The sequence below is a fragment of the Phyllobates terribilis genome, unplaced genomic scaffold (assembly GCF_046119375.1).
Source record: "Phyllobates terribilis strain yellow unplaced genomic scaffold, ASM4611937v1 Scaffold_12__6_contigs__length_324123572, whole genome shotgun sequence".
NCBI classification, from domain to species: Eukaryota; Metazoa; Chordata; class Amphibia; order Anura; family Dendrobatidae; genus Phyllobates; species Phyllobates terribilis.
Genome location: NW_027362772.1, coordinates 83,500,341 through 83,521,308, shown reverse-complemented (window position 1 = coordinate 83,521,308; position 20,968 = coordinate 83,500,341).

Sequence of the window (20,968 nt, the reverse complement as noted above, 5' to 3'; positions counted from 1 at the left end):
TGCATGTCACCTGCAGCGGTGCTCAGTAAGGATCACCCCAGAGGCGGACTCACTCACAGGGGTTTCATCCCCATGGGTGCTTGTCACCTGCAGCGGTGCTCAGTAAGGATCACTCCAAAGGCTGACTCACTCACAGGGGTGTCATCCCCATGGGTGCTTGTCACCTGCAGCGGTGCAAAGTATGGATCACCCCAGAGGCTGACTCACTCACAGGGGTGTCATCCCCATGGGTGCTTGTCACCTGCAGCGGTGCTCAGTAAGGATCACCCCAGAGGCTGACTGACTCACAGGGGTGTCATCCCCATGGGTGCATGTCACCTGCAGCGGTGCTCAGTAAGGATCACTCCAGAGGCTGACTCACTCACAGGGGTGTCATCCCCATGGGTGTTTGTCACCTGCAGCGGTGCTCAGTAAGGATCACCCCAGAGGCTGACTGACTCACAGGGGTGTCATCCCCATGGGTGCATGTCACCTGCAGCGGTGCTCAGTAAGGATCACCCCAGAGGCTGTCAAACTCACAGGGGTGTCATCCCCATGGGTGCATGTCACCTGCAGCGGTGCTCAGTTAGGATCACCCTAGAGGCTGACTCACTCACAGGGGTGTCATCCTCATGGGTGCATGTCACCTGCAGCGGTGCTCAGTAAGGATCACCCTAGAGGCTGACTCACCCACAGGGGTGTCATCTCCATGGGTGCATGTCACCTGCAGCGGTGCTCAGTAAGGATCACCCCAGAGGCTGACTCACTCACAGGGGTGTCATCCCCATGGGTGCTTGTCTCCTGCAGCGGTGCTCAGTAAGGATCACCCCAGAGGCTGACTCACCCACAGAGGTGTCATCCCCATGGGTGCATGTCACTTGCAGCTGAGCTCAGTAAGGATCACCCCAGAGGCTGTCTCGCTCACAGGGGTGTCATCCCCATGGGTGCATGTCACCTGCAGCGGCCGTGCTCAGTAAGGATCACCCCAGAGGCTGACTCACTCACAGGGGTGTAATCCCCTTGGGTGCATGTCACCTGCAGCGGTGCTCAGTAAGGATCACCCAGAGGCTGTCTCACTCACAGGGGTGTCATCCCCATGGGTGCATGTCACCTGCAGCTGTGCTCAGTAAGGATCATCCCAGAGGCTGACTCACCCACAGGGGTGTCATCCCCATGGGTGCATGTCACCTGCAGCGGTGCTCATTAAGGATCACCTCAGAGGCTGACTCACCCACAGAGGTGTCATCCCCATGGGTGCATGTCAACTGCAGCGCTGCTCAGTAAGGATCACCCCAGAGGCTGACTCGCTCACAGGGGTGTCATCTCCATGGGTGCATGTCACCTGCAGTGGTGCTCAGTAAGGATCACCTCAGAGGCTGACTCACTCACAGAGGTGTCATCCCCATGGGCACATGTCACCTGCAGTGGTGCGCAGTAAGGATCACCCCAGGGGCTGTCTCACTCACAGGGGTGTCATCCCCATGGGTGCATGTCACCTGCAGCGGAGCTCAGTGAGAATCATCCCAGAGGCTGTCTCACTCACAGTGGTGTCATCCCCATGGGTGCATGTAACCTGTAGCGGAGCTCAGTAAGTATCACCCCAGAGGCTGACTCACTCACAGGGGTGTCATCCCCATGGGTACATATCACCTGCAGCGTTGCTCAGTAAGGATCACCCCAGACGCTGACTCACCCACAGGGGTGTCATCCCCATGGGTGCATGTCACCTGCAGCGGTGCTCAGTAAGGATCTCCCCAGAGGCTGACTCACCCACAGGGGTGTCATCCCCATGGGTGCATGTCACCTGCAGCTGTGCTCAGTAAGGATCACCCCAGAGGCTGACTCACTCACAGAGGTGTCATCCTCATGGGTGCATGTCACCTGCAGCAGTGCTCAGTAAGGATCACCCCAGAGGCTGACTCACTCACAGAGGTGTCATCCTCATGGGTGCATGTCACCTGCAGCAGTGCTCAGTAAGGATCACCCCAGAGGCTGACTCACTCACAGGGGTGTCATCCCCATGGGTGCATGTCACCTGCAGCTATGCTCAGTAAGGATCTCCACTGAGGCTGACTTACCCACAGGGGTGTCATCCCCATGGGTGCATGTCACCTGCAGCGGTGCTCAGTAAGGATCACCTCAGAGGCTGACTCACCCACAGGGGTGTCATCCCCATGGGTGCATGTCACCTGCAGCGGTGCTCAGTAATTATCACCCCAGAGGCTGACTCACTCACAGAGGTGTCATCCTCATGGGTGCATGTCACCTGCAGCAGTGCTCAGTAAGGATCACCCCAGAGGCTGACTCACTCACAGAGGTGTCATCCCCATGGGTGCATGTCACCTGCAGCGGTGCTCAGTAAGTATCACCCCAGAGGCTGACTCCCTCACAGAGGTGTCATCCTCATGGGTGCATGTCACCTGCAGCAGTGCTCAGTAAGGATAACCCCAGAGGCTGACTCACCCACAGGGGTGTCATCCCCATGGGTCCTTCCTTGTCACCTGCAGCGGTGCTCAGTAAGGATCTCCCCAGAGGCTGACTCACCCACAGGGGTGTCATCCCCATGGGTGCATGTCACCTGCAGCAGTGCTCAGTAAGTATCACCCCAGAGGCTGACTCACTCACAGAGGTGTCATCCTCATGGGTGCATGTCACCTGCAGTACTGCTCAGTAAGGATAACCCCAGAGGCTGACTCACCCACAGGGGTGTCATCCCCATGGGTCCTTCCTTGTCACGTGCAGCGGTGCTCAGTAAGATTCAGCCCAGAGGCTGACTCACTCACAGGGGTGTCATCTCCATGGGTGGTTTTCACCTGCAGCGGTGTTCAGTAAGGATTACCCCAGAGGCTGACTCACTCACAGGGGTGTCATCCCCATGGGTGCATGTCACCTGCAGCGGTGCTCAGTAAGGATCACCCCAGAGGCTGACTCACTCACAGAGGTGTCATCCCCATGGGTGCATGTCACCTGCAGCGGTGCTCAAGGATCACCCCAGAGGCTGTCTCACTCACAGGGGTGTCATCCCCATGGGTGCATATCACCTGCAGCGATGGTCAGTAAGGATCACCCCAGAGGCTGACTCACCCACAGGGGTATCATCCCCATGGGTGTATGTCACCTGCATCGGTGCTCAGTAAGGATCACCCCAGAGGCTGACTCACTCACAGAGGTGTCATCCCCATGGGTGCATGTCACCTGCAGCGGTGCTCAGTAAGTATCACCCCAGAGGCTGACTGACTCACAGGGGTGTCATCCCCATGGGTGCATGTCACCTGCAGCGGTGCTCAGTAAGGATCACCTCAGAGGCTGTCTCACTCACAGGGGTGTCATCCCCATGGGTGTATGTCACCTGCAGCGGTGCTCAGTTAGGATCACCCTAGAGGCTGACTCACTCACAGGGGTGTCATCCTCATGGGTGCATGTCACCTGCAGCGGTGCTCAGTAAGGATCACCCTAGAGGCTGACTCACCCACAGGGGTGTCATCTCCATGGGTGCATGTCCCCTGCAGCGGTGCTCAGTAAGGATCACCCCAGAGGCTGACTCTCTCACAGGGGTGTCATCCTCATGGGTGCATGTCACCTGCAGCGATGCTCAGTAAGAATCACCCCAGAGGCTGACTCACTCACAGGGATGTCATCCCCATGGATGCTTGTCACCTGCAGCGGTGCTCAGTAAGATTCACCCCAGAGGCTGACTCACTCACAGGGGTGTCATCTCCATGGGTGGTTGTCACCTGCAGCGGTGCTCAGTAAGGATCTCCCCAGAGGCTGACTCACCCACAGGGGTGTCATCCCCATGGGTGCATGTCACCTGCAGCGGTGCTCAGTAAGGATCACCTCAGAGGCTGACTCACCCACAGGGGTGTCATCCCCATGGGTGCATGTCACCTGCAGCGGTGCTCAGTAAGTATCACCCCAGAGGCTGACTCACTCACAGAGGTGTCATCCTCATGGGTGCATGTCACCTGCAGCAGTGCTCAGTAAGGATCACCCCAGAGGCTGACTCACTCACAATGGTGTCATCCCCATGGGTGCATGTCACCTGCAGCTATGCTCAGTAAGGATCTCCACTGAGGCTGACTTACCCACAGGGGTGTCATCCCCATGGGTGCATGTCACCTGCAGCGGTGCTCAGTAAGGATCACCTCAGAGGCTGACTCACCCACAGGGGTGTCATCCCCATGGGTGCATGTCACCTGCAGCGGTGCTCAGTAAGTATCACCCCAGAGGCTGACTCACTCACAGAGGTGTCATCCTCATGGGTGCATGTCACTTGCAGCAGTGCTCAGTAAGGATCACCCCAGAGGCTGACTCACTCAGAGGTGTCAACCCCATGGGTGCATGTCACCTGCAGCGGTGCTCAGTAAGTATCACCCCAGAGGCTGACTCACTCACAGAGGTGTCATCCTCATGGGTGCATGTCACCTGCAGCAGTGCTCAGTAAGGATAACCCCAGAGGCTGACTCACTCACAGAGGTGTCATCCTCATGGGTGCATGTCACCTGCAGCAGTGCTCAGTAAGGATCACCCCAGAGGCTGACTCACTCACAATGGTGTCATCCCCATGGGTGCATGTCACCTGCAGCTATGCTCAGTAAGGATCTCCACTGAGGCTGACTTACCCACAGGGGTGTCATCCCCATGGGTGCATGTCACCTGCAGCGGTGCTCAGTAAGGATCACCTCAGAGGCTGACTCACCCACGGGGGTGTCATCCCCATGGGTGCATGTCACCTGCAGCGGTGCTCAGTAAGTATCACCCCAGAGGCTGACTCACTCACAGAGGTGTCATCCTCATGGGTGCATGTCACTTGCAGCAGTGCTCAGTAAGGATCACCCCAGAGGCTGACTCTTTCACAGGGGTGTCATCCTCATGGGTGCATGTCACCTGCAGCGATGCTCAGTATGAATCACCCCATAGGCTGACTCACCCACAGGGATGTCATCCCCATGAAGGCTTGTCACCTGCAGCGGTGCTCAGTAAGATTCACCCCAGAGGCTGACTCACTCACAGGGGTGTCATCTCCATGGGTGGTTGTCACCTGCAGCGGTGCTCAGTAAGGATCTCCCCAGAGGCTGACTCACCCACACGGGTGTCATCCCCATGGGTGAATGTCACCTGCAGCGGTGCTCAGTAAGGATCACCTCAGAGGCTGACTCACCCACAGGGGTGTCATCCCCATGGGTGCATGTCACCTGCAGCGGTGCTCAGTAAGTATCACCCCAGAGGCTGACTCACTCACAGAGGTGTCATCCTCATGGGTGCATGTCACCTGCAGCAGTGCTCAGTAAGGATCACCCCAGAGGCTGACTCACTCACAGACGTGTCATCCCCATGGGTGCATGTCACCTGCAGCGGTGCTCAGTAAGGATCACCCCAGAGGCTGACTCACTCACAGAGGTGTCATCCTCATGGGTGCATGTCACCTGCAGTAGTGCTCAGTAAGGATAACCCCAGAGGCTGACTCGCCCACAGGGGTGTCATCCCCATGGGTCCTTCCTTGTCACGTGCAGCGGTGCTCAGTAAGATTCAGCCCAGAGGCTGACTCACTCACAGGGGTGTCATCTCCATGGGTGGTTTTCACCTGCAGCGGTGTTCAGTAAGGATTACCCCAGAGGCTGACTCACTCACAGGGGTGTCATCCCCATGGGTGCATGTCACCTGCAGCGGTGCTCAGTAAGGATCACCCCAGAGGCTGACTCAACCACAGAGGTGTCATCCCCATGGGTGCATGTCACCTGCAGCGGTGCTCAGTAAGGATCACCCCAGAGGCTGTCTCACTCACAGAGGTGTCATCCCCATGGGTGCATATTACCTGCAGCTGTGTTCAGTAAGGATCACCCCAGGGGCTGTCTCACTCACAGAGGTGTCATCCCCATGGGTGCATGTCACCTGCAGCGGTGCTCAGTAAGGATCACCCCAGAGGCTGTCTCACTCACAGAGGTGTCATCCCCATGGGTGCATGTCACCTGCAGCGGTGCTCAGTAAGGATCACCCCAGAGGCTGTCTCACTCACAGGGGTGTCATCCCCATGGGTGCATGTCAGCTGCAGCGGTGCTCAGTAAGGATCTCCCCAGAGGCTGTCTCACTCACAGGGGTGTCATCCCCATGGGTGCATGTCACCTGCAGCGGTGCTCAGTAAGGATCACCACAGAGGCTGTCTCACTCACAGAGGTGTCATCCCCATGGGTGCATGTCACCTGTAGCGGTGCTCAGTAAGGATCTCCCCAGAGGCTGTCTCACTCACAGGGGTGTCATTCCCATGGGTGCATGTCACCTGCAGCGGTGCTCAGTAAGGATCACCCCAGAGGCTGTCTCACTCACAGGGGTGTCATCCCCATGGGTGCATGTCACCTGCAGCTGTGCTCAGTAAGGATCACCCCAGAGGCTGTCTCACTCACAGAGGTGTCATCCCCATGGGTGCATGTCACCTGTAGCGGTGCTCAGTAAGGATCTCCCCAGAGGCTGTCTCACTCACAGGGGTGTCATTCCCATGGGTGCATGTCACCTGCAGCGGTGCTCAGTAAGGATCACCCCAGAGGCTGACTCACTCACAGAGGTGTCATCCCCATGGGTACATATCACCTGCAGCGATGCTCAGTAAGGATCACAACAGAGGCTGACTCACCCACAGAGGTGTCATCCTCATGGGTTCATGTCACCTGAAGCAGTGCTCAGTAAGGATCACCCCAGAGGCTGTCTCACTCACAGGGGTGTCATCCTCATGGGTTCATGTCACCTGCAGCAGTGCTCAGTAAGGATCACCCCAGAGCCTGACTCACTCACAGGGGTGTCATCCCCATGGGTGCATGTCACCTGCAGCAGTGCTCAGTAATGATCACCACAGAGGCTGACTCTCTCACAGGGGTGTCATCCTCATGGGTGCATGTCACCTGCAGCGATGCTCAGTAAGAATCACCCCAGAGGCTGACTGACCCACAGGGATGTCATCCCGATGGATGCTTGTCACCTGCAGCGATGCTCAGTAAGATTCACCCCAGAGGCTGACTCACTCACAGGGGTGTCATCTCCATGGGTGGTTGTCACCTGCAGCGGTGCTCAGTAAGGATCTCCCCAGAGGCTGACAAACCCACAGGTGTGTCATCCCCATGGGTGCATGTCACCTGCAGCGGTGCTCAGTAAGGATCACCTCAGAGGCTGACTCACCCACAGGGGTGTCATCCCCATGGGTGCATGTCACCTGCAGCGGTGCTCAGTAAGTATCACCCCAGAGGCTGACTCACTCACAGAGGTGTCATCCTCATGGGTGCATGTCACCTGAAGCAGTGCTCAGTAAGGATCACCCCAGAGGCTGACTCACTCACAGGGGTGTCATCCCCATGGGTGCATGTCACCTGCAGCAGTGCTCAGTAAGGATAACCCCAGAGGCTGACTCACCCACAGGGGTGTCATCCCCATGGGTCCTTCCTTGTCACCTGCAGCGGTGCTCAGTAAGATTCACCCCAGAGGCTGACTCACTCACAGGGGTGTCATCCCCATGGGTGCTTGTTACCTGCAGCGGTGCTCAGTAAGATTCACCCCAGAGGCTGACTCACCCACAGGGGTGTCGTCCACACTGGTGCATGTCACCTGCAGCGGTTCTCAGTAAGGATCACCGCAGAGGCTGACTCACTCACAGAGGTGTCATCCTCATGGGTGCATGTCACCTGAAGCAGTGCTCAGTAAGGATCACCCCAGAGGCTGACTCACTCACAGGGGTGTCATCCCTATGGGTGCATGTCACCTGCAGCGGTGCTCAGTAAGGATCACACCAGAGGCTGACTCACTCAGAGAGGTGTCATCCCCATGGGTGCATGTCACCTGCAGCGGTGCTCAGTATGAATCACCCCAGAGGCAGACTCACCCACAGGGGTGTCATCCCCATGGGTGCATGTCACCTGCAGCGGTGCTCAGTAAGGATCACCCCAGAGACTGACTCACTCACAGGGGTGTCATCCCCATGGGTGCATGGCACCTGCAGCAGTGCTCAGTAAGGATCACCCCAGAGGCTGACTGACTCACAGGGGTGTCATCCCCATGGGTGCTTGTCACCTGCAGCGGTGCTCAGTAAGGATCACTCCAGAGGCTGACTCACTCACAGGGGTGTCATCCCCATGGGTGCTTGTCACCTGCAGCGGTGCTCAGTAAGGATCACCCCAGAGGCTGACTCACTCACAGGGGTGTCATCCCCATGGGTGCTTGTCACCTGCAGCGGTGCTCAGTAAGGATCACCCCAGAGGCTGTCTCACTCACAGGGGTGTCATCCACATGGGTGCATGTCACCTGCAGCAGTGCTCAGTTAGGATCACCCTAGAGGCTGACTCACTCACAGCGGTGTCATCCTCATGGGTGCATGTCACCTGCAGCGGTGCTCAGTAAGGATCACCCTAGAGGCTGACTCACTCACAGGGGTGTCATCTCCATGGGTGCATGTCACCTGCAGCGGTGCTCAGTAAGGATCACCCCAGAGGCTGTCTCACTCACAGGGGTGTCACCCCCATGGGTCATGTCACCTGCAGCGGTGCTCAGTAAGGATCACCCCAGAGGCTAACTCACTCACAGGGGTGTCATCCCCATGGGTCATGTCACCTGCAGCGGTGCTCAGTAAGGATCACCCAAGAGGCTGACTCACTCACAGGGGTGTCATCCCCATGGGTGCTTGTCTCCTGCAGCGGTGCTCAGTAAGGATCACCCCAGAGGCTGACTCACCCACAGAGGTGTCATCCCCATGGGTGCATGTCACTTGCAGCTGAGCTCAGTAAGGATCACCCCAGAGGCTGTCTCGCTCACAGGGGTGTCATCCCCATGGGTGCATGTCACCTGCAGCGGCCGTGCTCAGTAAGGATCACCCCAGAGGCTGACTCACTCACAGGGGTGTCATCCCCTTGGGTGCATGTCACCTGCAGCGGTGCTCAGTAAGGATCACCCCAGAGGCTGACTCACTCACAGGGGTGTCATCCCCATGGGTCATGTCACCTGCAGCGGTGCTCAGTAAGGATCACCCAAGAGGCTGACTCACTCACAGGGGTGTCATCCCCATGGGTGCTTGTCTCCTGCAGCGGTGCTCAGTAAGGATCACCCCAGAGGCTGACTCACCCACAGAGGTGTCATCCCCATGGGTGCATGTCACTTGCAGCTGAGCTCAGTAAGGATCACCCCAGAGGCTGTCTCGCTCACAGGGGTGTCATCCCCATGGGTGCATGTCACCTGCAGCGGCCGTGCTCAGTAAGGATCACCCCAGAGGCTGACTCACTCACAGGGGTGTCATCCCCATGGGTGCATGTCACCTGCAGCGGCCGTGCTCAGTAAGGATCACCCCAGAGGCTGACTCACTCACAGGGGTGTCATCCCCTTGGGTGCATGTCACCTGCAGCGGTTCTCAGTAAGGATCACCCAGAGGCTGTCTCACTCACAGGGGTGTCATCCCCATGGGTGCATGTCACCTGCAGCGGTGCTCAGTTAGGATCACCCTAGAGGCTGAGTCACAGGGGTGTCATCCTCATGGGTGCATGTCACCTGCAGCGGTGCTCAGTAAGGATCACCCTAGAGGCTGACTCACTCACAGGGGTGTCATCTCCATGGGTGCATGTCACCTGCAGCGGTGCTCAGTAAGGATCACCCCAGAGGCTGACTCACCCACAGGGGTGTCATCCCCATGGGTGCATGTCACCTGCAGCGGTGCTCAGTAAGGATCACCCCAGAGGCAGTCTCACTCACATAGGTGTCATCCCCATGGGTGCATGTCACCTGCAGCGGTGCTCATTAAGGATCACCTCAGAGGCTGACTCACCCACAGAGGTGTCATCCCCATGGGTGCATGTCAACTGCAGCGCTGCTCAGTAAGCATCACCCCAGAGGCTGACTCACTCACAGGAGTGTCATCCCCATGGGTGCATGTCACCTGCAGCGGTGCTCAGTAAGGATCACCCCAGAGGCTGTCTCACTCACAGGGGTGTCATCCCCATGGGTGCATGTCACCTGCAGCGGTGCTCAGTAAGGATCACCCCAGAGGCTGTCTCACTCACAGGGGTGTCATCCCCATGGGTGCATGTCACCTGCAGCGGTGCTCAGTTAGGATCACCCCAGAGGCTGACTCACTCACAGGGGTGTCATCCTCATGGGTGCATGTCACCTGCAGCGGTGTTCAGTAAGGATCACCCTAGAGGCTGACTCACTCTCAGGGGTGTCATCTCCATGGGTGCATGTCACCTGCAGCGGTGCTCAGTAAGGATCACCCCAGAGGCTGACTCACTCACAGAGGTGTCATCCCCATGGGTGCATGTCACCTGCAGCGATGCTCAGTAAGGATCACCCCAGAGGCTGACTCACTCACAGGGGTGTCATCCCCATGTGTGCATGTCACCTGCAGCGGCCGTTCTCAGTAAGGATCACCCCAGAGGCTGACTCACTAACAGGGGTGTCATCCCCATGGGTGCATATCACCTGCAGTCGTGCTCAGTAAGGATCACCCCAGAGGCTGACTCAACCACAGAGGTGTCATCCCCATGGGTGCATGTCACCTGCAGCTGTGCTCAGTAAGGATCATCCCAGAGGCTGACTCACCCACAGGGGTGTCATCCCCATGGGTGCATGTCACCTGCAGCGGTGCTCAGTAAGGATCACCCCAGAGGCAGTCTCACTCACATAGGTGTCATCCCCATGGGTGCATGTCACCTGCAGCGGTGCTCAGTAAGGATCACCCCAGAGGCTGACTCTCTCACAGGGGTGTCCTCTCCATGGGTGCATGTCAACTGCAGTTCTGCTCAGTAAGGATCACCTCAGAGGCTGACTCACTCACAGAGGTGTCATCCCCATGGGCACATGTCACCTGCAGTGGTGCGCAGTAAGAATCACCCCAGGGGCTGTCTCACTCACAGCGGTGTCATTCCCATGGGTGCATGTCACCTGCAGCGGAGCTCAGTGAGAATCATCCCAGAGGCTGACTCACTCACAGGGGTGTCATCCCCATGGGTGAAAGTAACCTGTAGCGGAGCTCAGTAAGGATCACCCCAGAGGCTGACTCTCTCACAGGGGTGTCATCTCCATGGGTGCTTGTCACCTGCAGCGGTGCTCAGTAAGGATCACCTCAGAGGCTGACTCACTCACAGAGGTGTCATCCCCATGGGCACATGTCACCTGCAGTGGTGCGCAGTAAGAATCACCCCAGGGGCTGTCTCACTCACAGCAGTGTCATTCCCATGGGTGCATGTCACCTGCAGCGGAGCTCAGTGAGAATCATCCCAGAGGCTGACTCACTCACAGGGGTGTCATCCCCATGGGTGAATGTAACCTGTAGCGGAGCTCAGTAAGGATCACCCCAGAGGCTGACTCACTCACAGGGGTGTCATCCCCATGGGTGCATGTCACCTGCAGCAGTGCTCAGTAAGGATCACCCCATAGGCTGACTCACCCACAGGTGTGTCATCCCCATGGGTGCATGTCACCTGCAGCGGTGCTCAGTTAGGATCACCCCAGAGGCTGACTCACTCACAGGGGTGTCATCCCCATGGGTACATGTCACCTGCAGCGGTGCTCAGTAAGGATCACCCCAGAGGCTGACTCACTCACAGGGGTGTCATCCCCATGGGTGCATGTCACCTGCAGCGGTGCTCAGTAGTAATCACCCCAGAGGCTGTCTCACTCACAGTGGTGTCATCCCCTTGGGTGCATGTCACCTGCAGCGGTGGTCAGGAAGGATCACCCCAGAGGCTGACTCACTCACAGGGGTGTCATCTCCATGGGAGCATGTCACCTGCAGCGGTGCTCAGTAAGGATCACCCCAGAGGCTGACTCACTCACAGTGGTGTCATCCCCGTGGGTGCATGTCACCTGAAGCGGTGCTCAGTAAGGATCACCCCAGAGGCGGACTCACCCACAAGGGTGTCATCCCCATGGGTGCATGTCACCTGCAGCGGTGCTCAGTAAGGATCACCCCAGAGGCTGTCTCACTCACAGGGGTGTCATCCCTATGGGTGCATGTCACCTGCAGCGGAGCTCAGTGAGGATCACCCCAGAGGCTGTCTCACTCACAGGGGTGTCATCCCCAAGGGAGCATGTCACCTGCAGAGGTGCTCAGTAAGAATCACCCCAGAGGCTGACTTACTCACAGGGGTGACATTTCCATGGGTGCATGTCACCTGCAACAGTGCTCAGTAAGGATCACCCCAGAGACTGACTCACCCACAGGGGTGTCATCCCCATGGGTGCATGTCACCTGCAGCGGTGCTCAGTAAGGATCACCCCAGAGGCTGACTCATCCACAGGGGTGTCATCCCCATGGGTGCATGTCACCTGCAGCGGTGGTCAGTAATGATCACCCCAGAGTCTGACTTACCCACAGGGGTGTCATCCCCACAGGTGCATGTCACCTGCAGCAGTGCTCAGTAAGGACCACCCCAGAGGCTGACTCACTCACAGGGGTGTCATCCCCATGGGTGCATGTCACCTGCAGTGGTGCTCAGTAAGGATCACCCCAGAGGCTGTCTCACTCACAGGGGTGTCATCCCTATGGGTGCATGTCACCTGCAGCAGTGCTCAGTAAGGATCACCCCATAGGCTGACTCACCCACAGGTGTGTCATCCCCATGGGTGCATGTCACCTGCAGCGGTGCTCAGTAAGAATCACCCCAGAGGCTGACTTACTCACAGGGGTGACATTTCCATGGGTGCATGTCACCTGCAACAGTGCTCAGTAAGGATCACCCCAGAGACTGACTCACCCACAGGGGTGTCATCCCCATGGGTGCATGTCACCTGCAGCGGTGCGCAGTAAGGATCACCCCAGAGGCTGACTCATCCACAGGGGTGTCATCCCCATGGGTGCATGTCACCTGCAGCGGTGGTCAGTAATGATCACCCCAGAGTCTGACTTACCCACAGGGGTGTCATCCCCACAGGTGCATGTCACCTGCAGCAGTGCTCAGTAAGGACCACCCCAGAGGCTGACTCACTCACAGGGGTGTCATCCCCATGGGTGCATGTCACCTGCAGCCGTGCTCAGTAAGGATCACCCCAGAGGCTGACTCACTCACAGGGGTGTCATCCCCATGGGTGCATGTCACCTGCAGCGGTTCTCAGTAAGGATCACCCCAGAGGCTGACTCACCCACAGGGGTGTCATCCCCATGGGTGCATGTCACCTGCAGCAGTGCTCAGTAAGGATCACCCCATAGGCTGACTCACCCACAGGTGTGTCATCCCCATGGGTGCATGTCACCTGCAGCGGAGCTCAGTAAGGATCACCCCAGAGGCTGACTCACTCACAGGGGTGTCACCCCCATGGGTGCATGTCACCTGCAGCGGAGCTCAGTAAGGATCACCCCAGAGGCTGACTCACTCACAGGGGTGTCATCCCCATGGGTGCATGTCACCTGCAGCAGTGCTCAGTAAGGATCACCCCATAGGCTGACTCACCCACAGGTGTGTCATCCCCATGGGTGCATGTCACCTGCAGCGGTGCTCAGTTAGGATCACCCCAGAGGCTGACTCACTCACAGGGGTGTCATCCCCATGGGTACATGTCACCTGCAGCGATGCTCAGTAAGGATCACCCTAGAGGCTGACTCACTCACAGAGGTGTCAACCCCATGGGTGCATTTCACCTGCAGCGGTGCTCAGTAAGGATCACCCCAGAGGATGACTCATTCACAGGGGTGTCGTCCCCATGGGTATATGCCACTTCCATCGGTGCTCAGTAAGGTTCACCCCAGAGGCTGACTCACTCATAGGGGTGCCATACCCACGGGTGCATGTCACCTGCTGCGGTGCTCAGTAAGGATCACCCCAAAGGCTGACTCACTCACAGGGGTGTCATCCCCATGGGTGCATGTCACCTGCAGCCGTGCTCAGTAAGGATCACCCCAGAGGCTGACTCACTCACAGGGGTGTCATCCCCATGGGTGCATGTCACCTGCAGCGGTGCTCAGTAGTAATCACCCCAGAGGCTGTCTCACTCACAGTGGTGTCATCCCTTTGGGTGCATGTCACCTGCAGCGGTGGTCAGGAAGGATCACCCCGGAGGCTGACTCACTCACAGGGGTGTCATCTCCATGGGAGCATGTCACCTGCAGCGGTGATCAGTAAGGATCACCCCAGAGGCTGACTCACTCACAGTGGTGTCATCCCCATGGGTGCATGTCACCTGAAGCGGTGCTCAGTAAGGATCACCCTAGAGGCTGACTCACCCACAAGGGTGTCATCCCCATGGGTGCATGTCACCTGCAGCGGTGCTCAGTAAGGATCACCCCAGAGGCTGTCTCACTCACAGGGGTGTCATCCCCATGGGTGCATGTCACCTGCAGCGGAGCTCAGTAAGGATCACCCCAGAGGCTGTCTCACTCACAGGGGTGTCATCCCCAAGGGAGCATGTCACCTGCAGAGGTGCTCAGTAAGAATCACCCCAGAGGCTGACTTACTCACAGGGGTGACATTTCCATGGGTGCATGTCACCTGCAACAGTGCTCAGTAAGGATCACCCCAGAGACTGACTCACCCACAGGGGTGTCATCCCCATGGGTGCATGTCACCTGCAGCGGTGCTCAGTAAGGATCACCCCAGAGGCTGACTCATCCACAGGGGTGTCATCCCCATGGGTGCATGTCACCTGCAGCTGTGGTCAGTAATGATCACCCCAGAGTCTGACTTACCCACAGGGGTGTCATCCCCACAGGTGCATGTCACCTGCAGCAGTGCTCAGTAAGGACCACCCCAGAGGCTGACTCACTCACAGGGGTGTCATCCCCATGGGTGCATGTCACCTGCAGTGGTGCTCAGTAAGGATCACCCCAGAGGCTGAGTCAATCACAGGGGTGCCATCCCCATGGGTGCATGTCACCTGCAGCGGTTCTCAGTAAGGATCACCCCAGAGGCTGACTCACCCACAGGGGTGTCATCCCCATGGGTACATGTCACCTGCAGCGGTGCTCAGTAAGGATCACCCCAGAGGCTGACTCACTCACAGGGGTGTCATCTCCATGGGTGCATGTCACCTGCAGCGGTGCTCAGTAATTATCAACCCAGAGGCTGTCTCACTCACAGGGGTGTCATCCCCATGGGTGCATGTCACCTGCAGCGGTGCTCAGTAAGGATCAACCCAGAGGCTGTCTCACTCACAGAGGTGTCATCCCCATGGGTGCATGTCACCTGCAGCGGTGCTCAGTAAGGATCATCCCAGAGGCTGTCTCACTCACAGAGGTGTCATCCCCATGGGTGCATGTCACCTCCAGCGGTGCTCAGAAAGGATCACCCCAGAGGCTGACTCATTCACAGGGGTTTCGTCCCCATGGGTGTATGTCACTTCCATTGGTGCTCAGTAAGGATCACCCCAGAGGCTGACTCACTCACAGGGGTGCCATCCCCACGGGTGCATGTCACCTGCTGCGGTGCTCAGTAAGGATCACCCCAGAGGCTGACTCACTCACCGGGGTGTCATCCCCATGGGTGCATGTCACCTGCAGCGATGCTCAGTAAGGATCACCACAGAGGCTGTCTCACTCACAGGGGTGTCATCCCCACGGGTGCATGTCACCTGCAGTGGTGCTCAGTAAGGATCACCCCAGAGGCTGACTCACTCACAGGGGTGTCACCCCCATGGGTGCATGTCTCCTGCAGCGGAGCTCAGTAAGTATCACCCCAGAGGCTGACTCACTCACAGGGGTGTCACCCCCATGGGTGCATGTCACCTGCAACAGTGCTCAGTAAGGATCACCCCAGAGACTGACTCACTCACAGAGGTGTCACCCCATGGGTGCATGTCACCTGCAGCGGTGCTCAGTAAGGATCACCCCAGAGGCTGACTCACCCACAGGGGTGTCATCCCCATGGGTGCATGTCACCTGCAGCAGTGCTCAGTAAGTATCACCCCAGAGGCTGACTCACTCACAGAGGTGTCATCCTCATGGGTGCATGTCACCTGCAGTAGTGCTCAGTAAGGATAACCCCAGAGGCTGACTCACCCACAGGGGTGTCATCCCCATGGGTCCTTCCTTGTCCCGTGCAGCGGTGCTCAGTAAGATTCAGCCCAGAGGCTGACTCACTCACAGGGGTGTCATCTCCATGGGTGGTTTTCACCTGCAGCGGTGTTCAGTAAGGATTACCCCAGAGGCTGACTCACTCACAGGGGTGTCATCCCCATGGGTGCATGTCACCTGCAGCGGTGCTCAGTAAGGATCACCCCAGAGGCTGACTCACTCACAGAGGTGTCATCCCCATGGGTGCATGTCACCTGCAGCGGTGCTCAAGGATCACCCCAGAGGCTGTCTCACTCACAGGAGTGTCATCCCCATGGGTGCATATCACCTGCAGCGATGTTCAGTAAGGATCACCCCAGAGGCTGACTCACCCACAGGGGTATCATCCCCATGGGTGTATGTCACCTGCATCGGTGCTCAGTAAGGATCACCCCAGAGGCTGACTCACTCACAGAGGTGTCATCCCCATGGGTGCATGTCACCTGCAGCGGTGCTCAGTAAGTATCACCCCAGAGGCTGACTGACTCACAGGGGTGTCATCCCCATGGGTGCATGTCACCTGCAGCGGTGCTCAGTAAGGATCACCCCAGAGGCTGTCTCACTCACAGGGGTGTCATCCCCATGGGTGTATGTCACCTGCAGCGGTGCTCAGTTAGGATCACCCTAGAGGCTGACTCACTCACAGGGGTGTCATCCTCATGGGTGCATGTCACCTGCAGCGGTGCTCAGTAAGGATCACCCTAGAGGCTGACTCACCCACAGGGGTGTCATCTCCATGGGTGCATGTCACCTGCAGCGGTGCTCAGTAAGGATCACCCCAGAGGCTGTCTCACTCACAGGGGTGTCACCCCCATCGGTCATGTCACCTGCAGCGGTGCTCAGTAAAGATCACCCCAGAGGCTGACTCACTCACAGGGGTGTCATCCCCATGGGTCATGTCACCTGCAGCGGTGCTCAGTAAGGATCACCCCAGAGGCTGACTCACCCACAGAGGTGTCATCCCCATGGGTGCATGTCACTTGCAGCTGAGCTCAGTAAGGATCACCCCAGAGGCTGTCTCGCTCACAGGGGTGTCATCCCCATGGGTGCATGTCACCTGCAGCGGCCGTGCTCAGTAAGGATCACCCCAGAGGCTGACTCACTCACAGGGGTGTAATCCCCTTGGGTGCATGTCACCTGCAGCGGTGCTCAGTAAGGATCACCCAGAGGCTGTCTCACTCACAGGGGTGTCATCCCCATGGGTGCATGTCACCTGCAGCTGTGCTCAGTAAGGATCATCCCAGAGGCTGACTCACCCACAGGGGTGTCATCCCCATGGGTGCATGTCACCTGCAGCCGTGCACAGTAAGGATCACCCCAGAGGCAGTTTCACTCACATAGGTGTCATCCCCATGGGTGCATGTCACCTGCAGCGGTGCTCAGTAAGGATCACCCCAGAGGCTGTCTCACTCACATAGGTGTCATCCCCATGGGTGCATGTCACCTGCAGCGGTGCTCATTAAGGATCACCTCAGAGGCTGACTCACCCACAGAGGTGTCATCCCCATGGGTGCATGTCAACTGCAGCGCTGCCCAGTAAGGATCACCCCAGAGGCTGACTCGCTCACAGGGGTGTCATCTCCATGGGTGCATGTCACCTGCAGTGGTGCTCAGTAAGGATCACCTCAGAGGCTGACTCACTCACAGAGGTGTCATCCCCATGGGCACATGTCACCTGCAGTGGTGCGCAGTAAGGATCACCCCAGGGGCTGTCTCACTCACAGGGGTGTCATCCTCATGGGTGCATGTCACCTGCAGCGGAGCTCAGTGAGAATCATCCCAGAGGCTGTCTCACTCACAGTGGTGTCATCCCCATGGGTGCATGTAACCTGTAGCGGAGCTCAGTAAGGATCACCCCAGAGGCTGACTCACTCACAGGGGTGTCATCCCCATGGGTACATATCACCTGCAGCGTTGCTCAGTAAGGATCACCCCAGACGCTGACTCACCCACAGGGGTGTCATCCCCATGGGTGCATGTCACCTGCAGCAGTGCTCAGTAAGGATCACCCCAGAGGCTGACTCACTCACAGAGGTATCATCCTCATGGGTGCATGTCACTTGCAGCAGTGCTCAGTAAGGATCACCCCAGAGGCTGACTCACTCACAGAGGTGTCAACCCCATGGGTGCATGTCACCTGCAGCGGTGCTCAGTAAGTATCACCCCAGAGGCTGACTCACTCACAGAGGTGTCATCCTCATGGGTGCATGTCACCTGCAGCAGTGCTCAGTAAGGATCACCCCAGAGGCTGACTCTCTCACAGGGGTGTCATCCTCATGGGTGCATGTCACCTGCAGCGATGCTCAGTAAGAATCACCCCAGAGGCTGACTCACTCACAGGGATGTCATCCCCATGGATGCTTGTCACCTGCAGCGGTGCTCAGTAAGATTCACCCCAGAGGCTGACTCACTCACAGGGGTGTCATCTCCATGGGTGGTTGTCACCTGCAGCGGTGCTCAGTAAGGATCTCCCCAGAGGCTGACTCACCCACAGGGGTGTCATGCCCATGGGTGCATGTCACCTGCAGCGGTGCTCAGTAAGGATCACCTCAGAGGCTGACTCACCCACAGGGGTGTCATCCCCATGGGTGCATGTCACCTGCAGCGGTGCTCAGTAAGTATCACCCCAGAGGCTGACTCACTCACAGAGGTGTCATCCTCATGGGTGCATGTCACCTGCAGCAGTGCTCAGTAAGGATCACCCCAGAGGCTGACTCACTCACAATGGTGTCATCCCCATGGGTGCATGTCACCTGCAGCTATGCTCAGTAAGGATCTCCACTGAGGCTGACTTACCCACAGGGGTGTCATCCCCATGGGTGCATGTCACCTGCAGCGGTGCTCAGTAAGGATCACCTCAGAGGCTGACTCACCCACAGGGGTGTCATCCCCATGGGTGCATGTCACCTGCAGCGGTGCTCAGTAAGTATCACCCCAGAGGCTGACTCACTCACAGAGGTGTCATCCTCATGGGTGCATGTCACTTGCAGCAGTGCTCAGTAAGGATCACCCCAGAGGCTGACTCACTCAGAGGTGTCAACCCCATGGGTGCATGTCACCTGCAGCGGTGCTCAGTAAGTATCACCCCAGAGGCTGACTCACTCACAGAGGTGTCATCCTCATGGGTGCATGTCACCTGCAGCAGTGCTCAGTAAGGATAACCCCAGAGGCTGACTCACTCACAGAGGTGTCATCCTCATGGGTGCATGTCACCTGCAGCAGTGCTCAGTAAGGATCACCCCAGAGGCTGACTCACTCACAATGGTGTCATCCCCATGGGTGCATGTCACCTGCAGCTATGCTCAGTAAGGATCTCCACTGAGGCTGACTTACCCACAGGGGTGTCATCCCCATGGGTGCATGTCACCTGCAGCGGTGCTCAGTAAGGATCACCTCAGAGACTGACTCACCCACAGGGGTGTCATCCCCATGGGTGCATGTCACCTGCAGCGGTGCTCAGTAAGTATCACCCCAGAGGCTGACTCACTCACAGAGGTGTCATCCTCATGGGTGCATGTCACTTGCAGCAGTGCTCAGTAAGGATCACCCCAGAGGCTGACTCTTTCACAGGGGTGTCATCCTCATGGGTGCATGTCACCTGCAGCGATGCTCAGTATGAATCACCCCAGAGGCTGACTCACCCACAGGGATGTCATCCCCATGAAGGCTTGTCACCTGCAGCGGTGCTCAGTAAGATTCACCCCAGAGGCTGACTCACTCACAGGGGTGTCATCTCCATGGGTGGTTGTCACCTGCAGCGGTGCTCAGTAAGGATCTCCCCAGAGGCTGACTCACCCACAGGGGTGTCATCCCCATGGGTGAATGTCACCTGCAGCGGTGCTCAGTAAGGATCACCTCAGAGGCTGACTCACCCACAGGGGTGTCATCCCCATGGGTTCATGTCACCTGCAGCGGTGCTCAGTAACTATCACCCCAGAGGCTGACTCACTCACAGAGGTGTCATCCTCATGGGTGCATGTCACCTGCAGCAGTGCTCAGTAAGGATCACCCCAGAGGCTGACTCACTCACAGACGTGTCATCCCCATGGGTGCATGTCACCTGCAGCGGTGCTCAGTAAGGATCACCCCAGAGGCTGACTCACTCACAGAGGTGTCATCCTCATGGGTGCATGTCACCTGCAGTAGTGCTCAGTAAGGATAACCCCAGAGGCTGACTCGCCCACAGGGGTGTCATCCCCATGGGTCCTTCCTTGTCACGTGCAGCGGTGCTCAGTAAGATTCAGCCCAGAGGCTGACTCACTCACAGGGGTGTCATCTCCATGGGTGGTTTTCACCTGCAGCGGTGTTCAGTAAGGATTACCCCAGAGGCTGACTCACTCACAGGGGTGTCATCCCCATGGGTGCATGTCACCTGCAGCGGTGCTCAGTAAGGATCACCCCAGAGGCTGACTCAACCACAGAGGTGTCATCCCCATGGGTGCATGTCACCTGCAGCGGTGCTCAGTAAGGATAACCCCAGAGGCTGTCTCACTCACAGAGGTGTCATCCCCATGGGTGCATATTACCTGCAGCTGTGTTCAGTAAGGATCACCCCAGGGGCTGTCTCACTCACAGAGGTGTCATCCCCATGGGTGCATGTCACCTGCAGCGGTGCTCAGTAAGGATCACCCCAGAGGCTGTCTCACTCACAGAGGTGTCATCCCCATGGGTGCATGTCACCTGCAGCGGTGCTCAGTAAGGATCACCCCAGAGGCTGTCTCACTCACAGGGGTGTCATCCCCATGGGTGCATGTCAGCTGCAGCGGTGCTCAGTAAGGATCTCCCCAGAGGCTGTCTCACTCACAGGGGTGTCATCCCCATGGGTGCATGTCACCTGCAGCGGTGCTCAGTAAGGATCACCCCAGAGGCTGTCTCACTCACAGGGGTGTCATCCCCATGGGTGCATGTCACCTGTAGCGGTGCTCAGTAAGGATCTCCCCAGAGGCTGTCTCACTCACAGGGGTGTCATTCCCATGGGTGCAT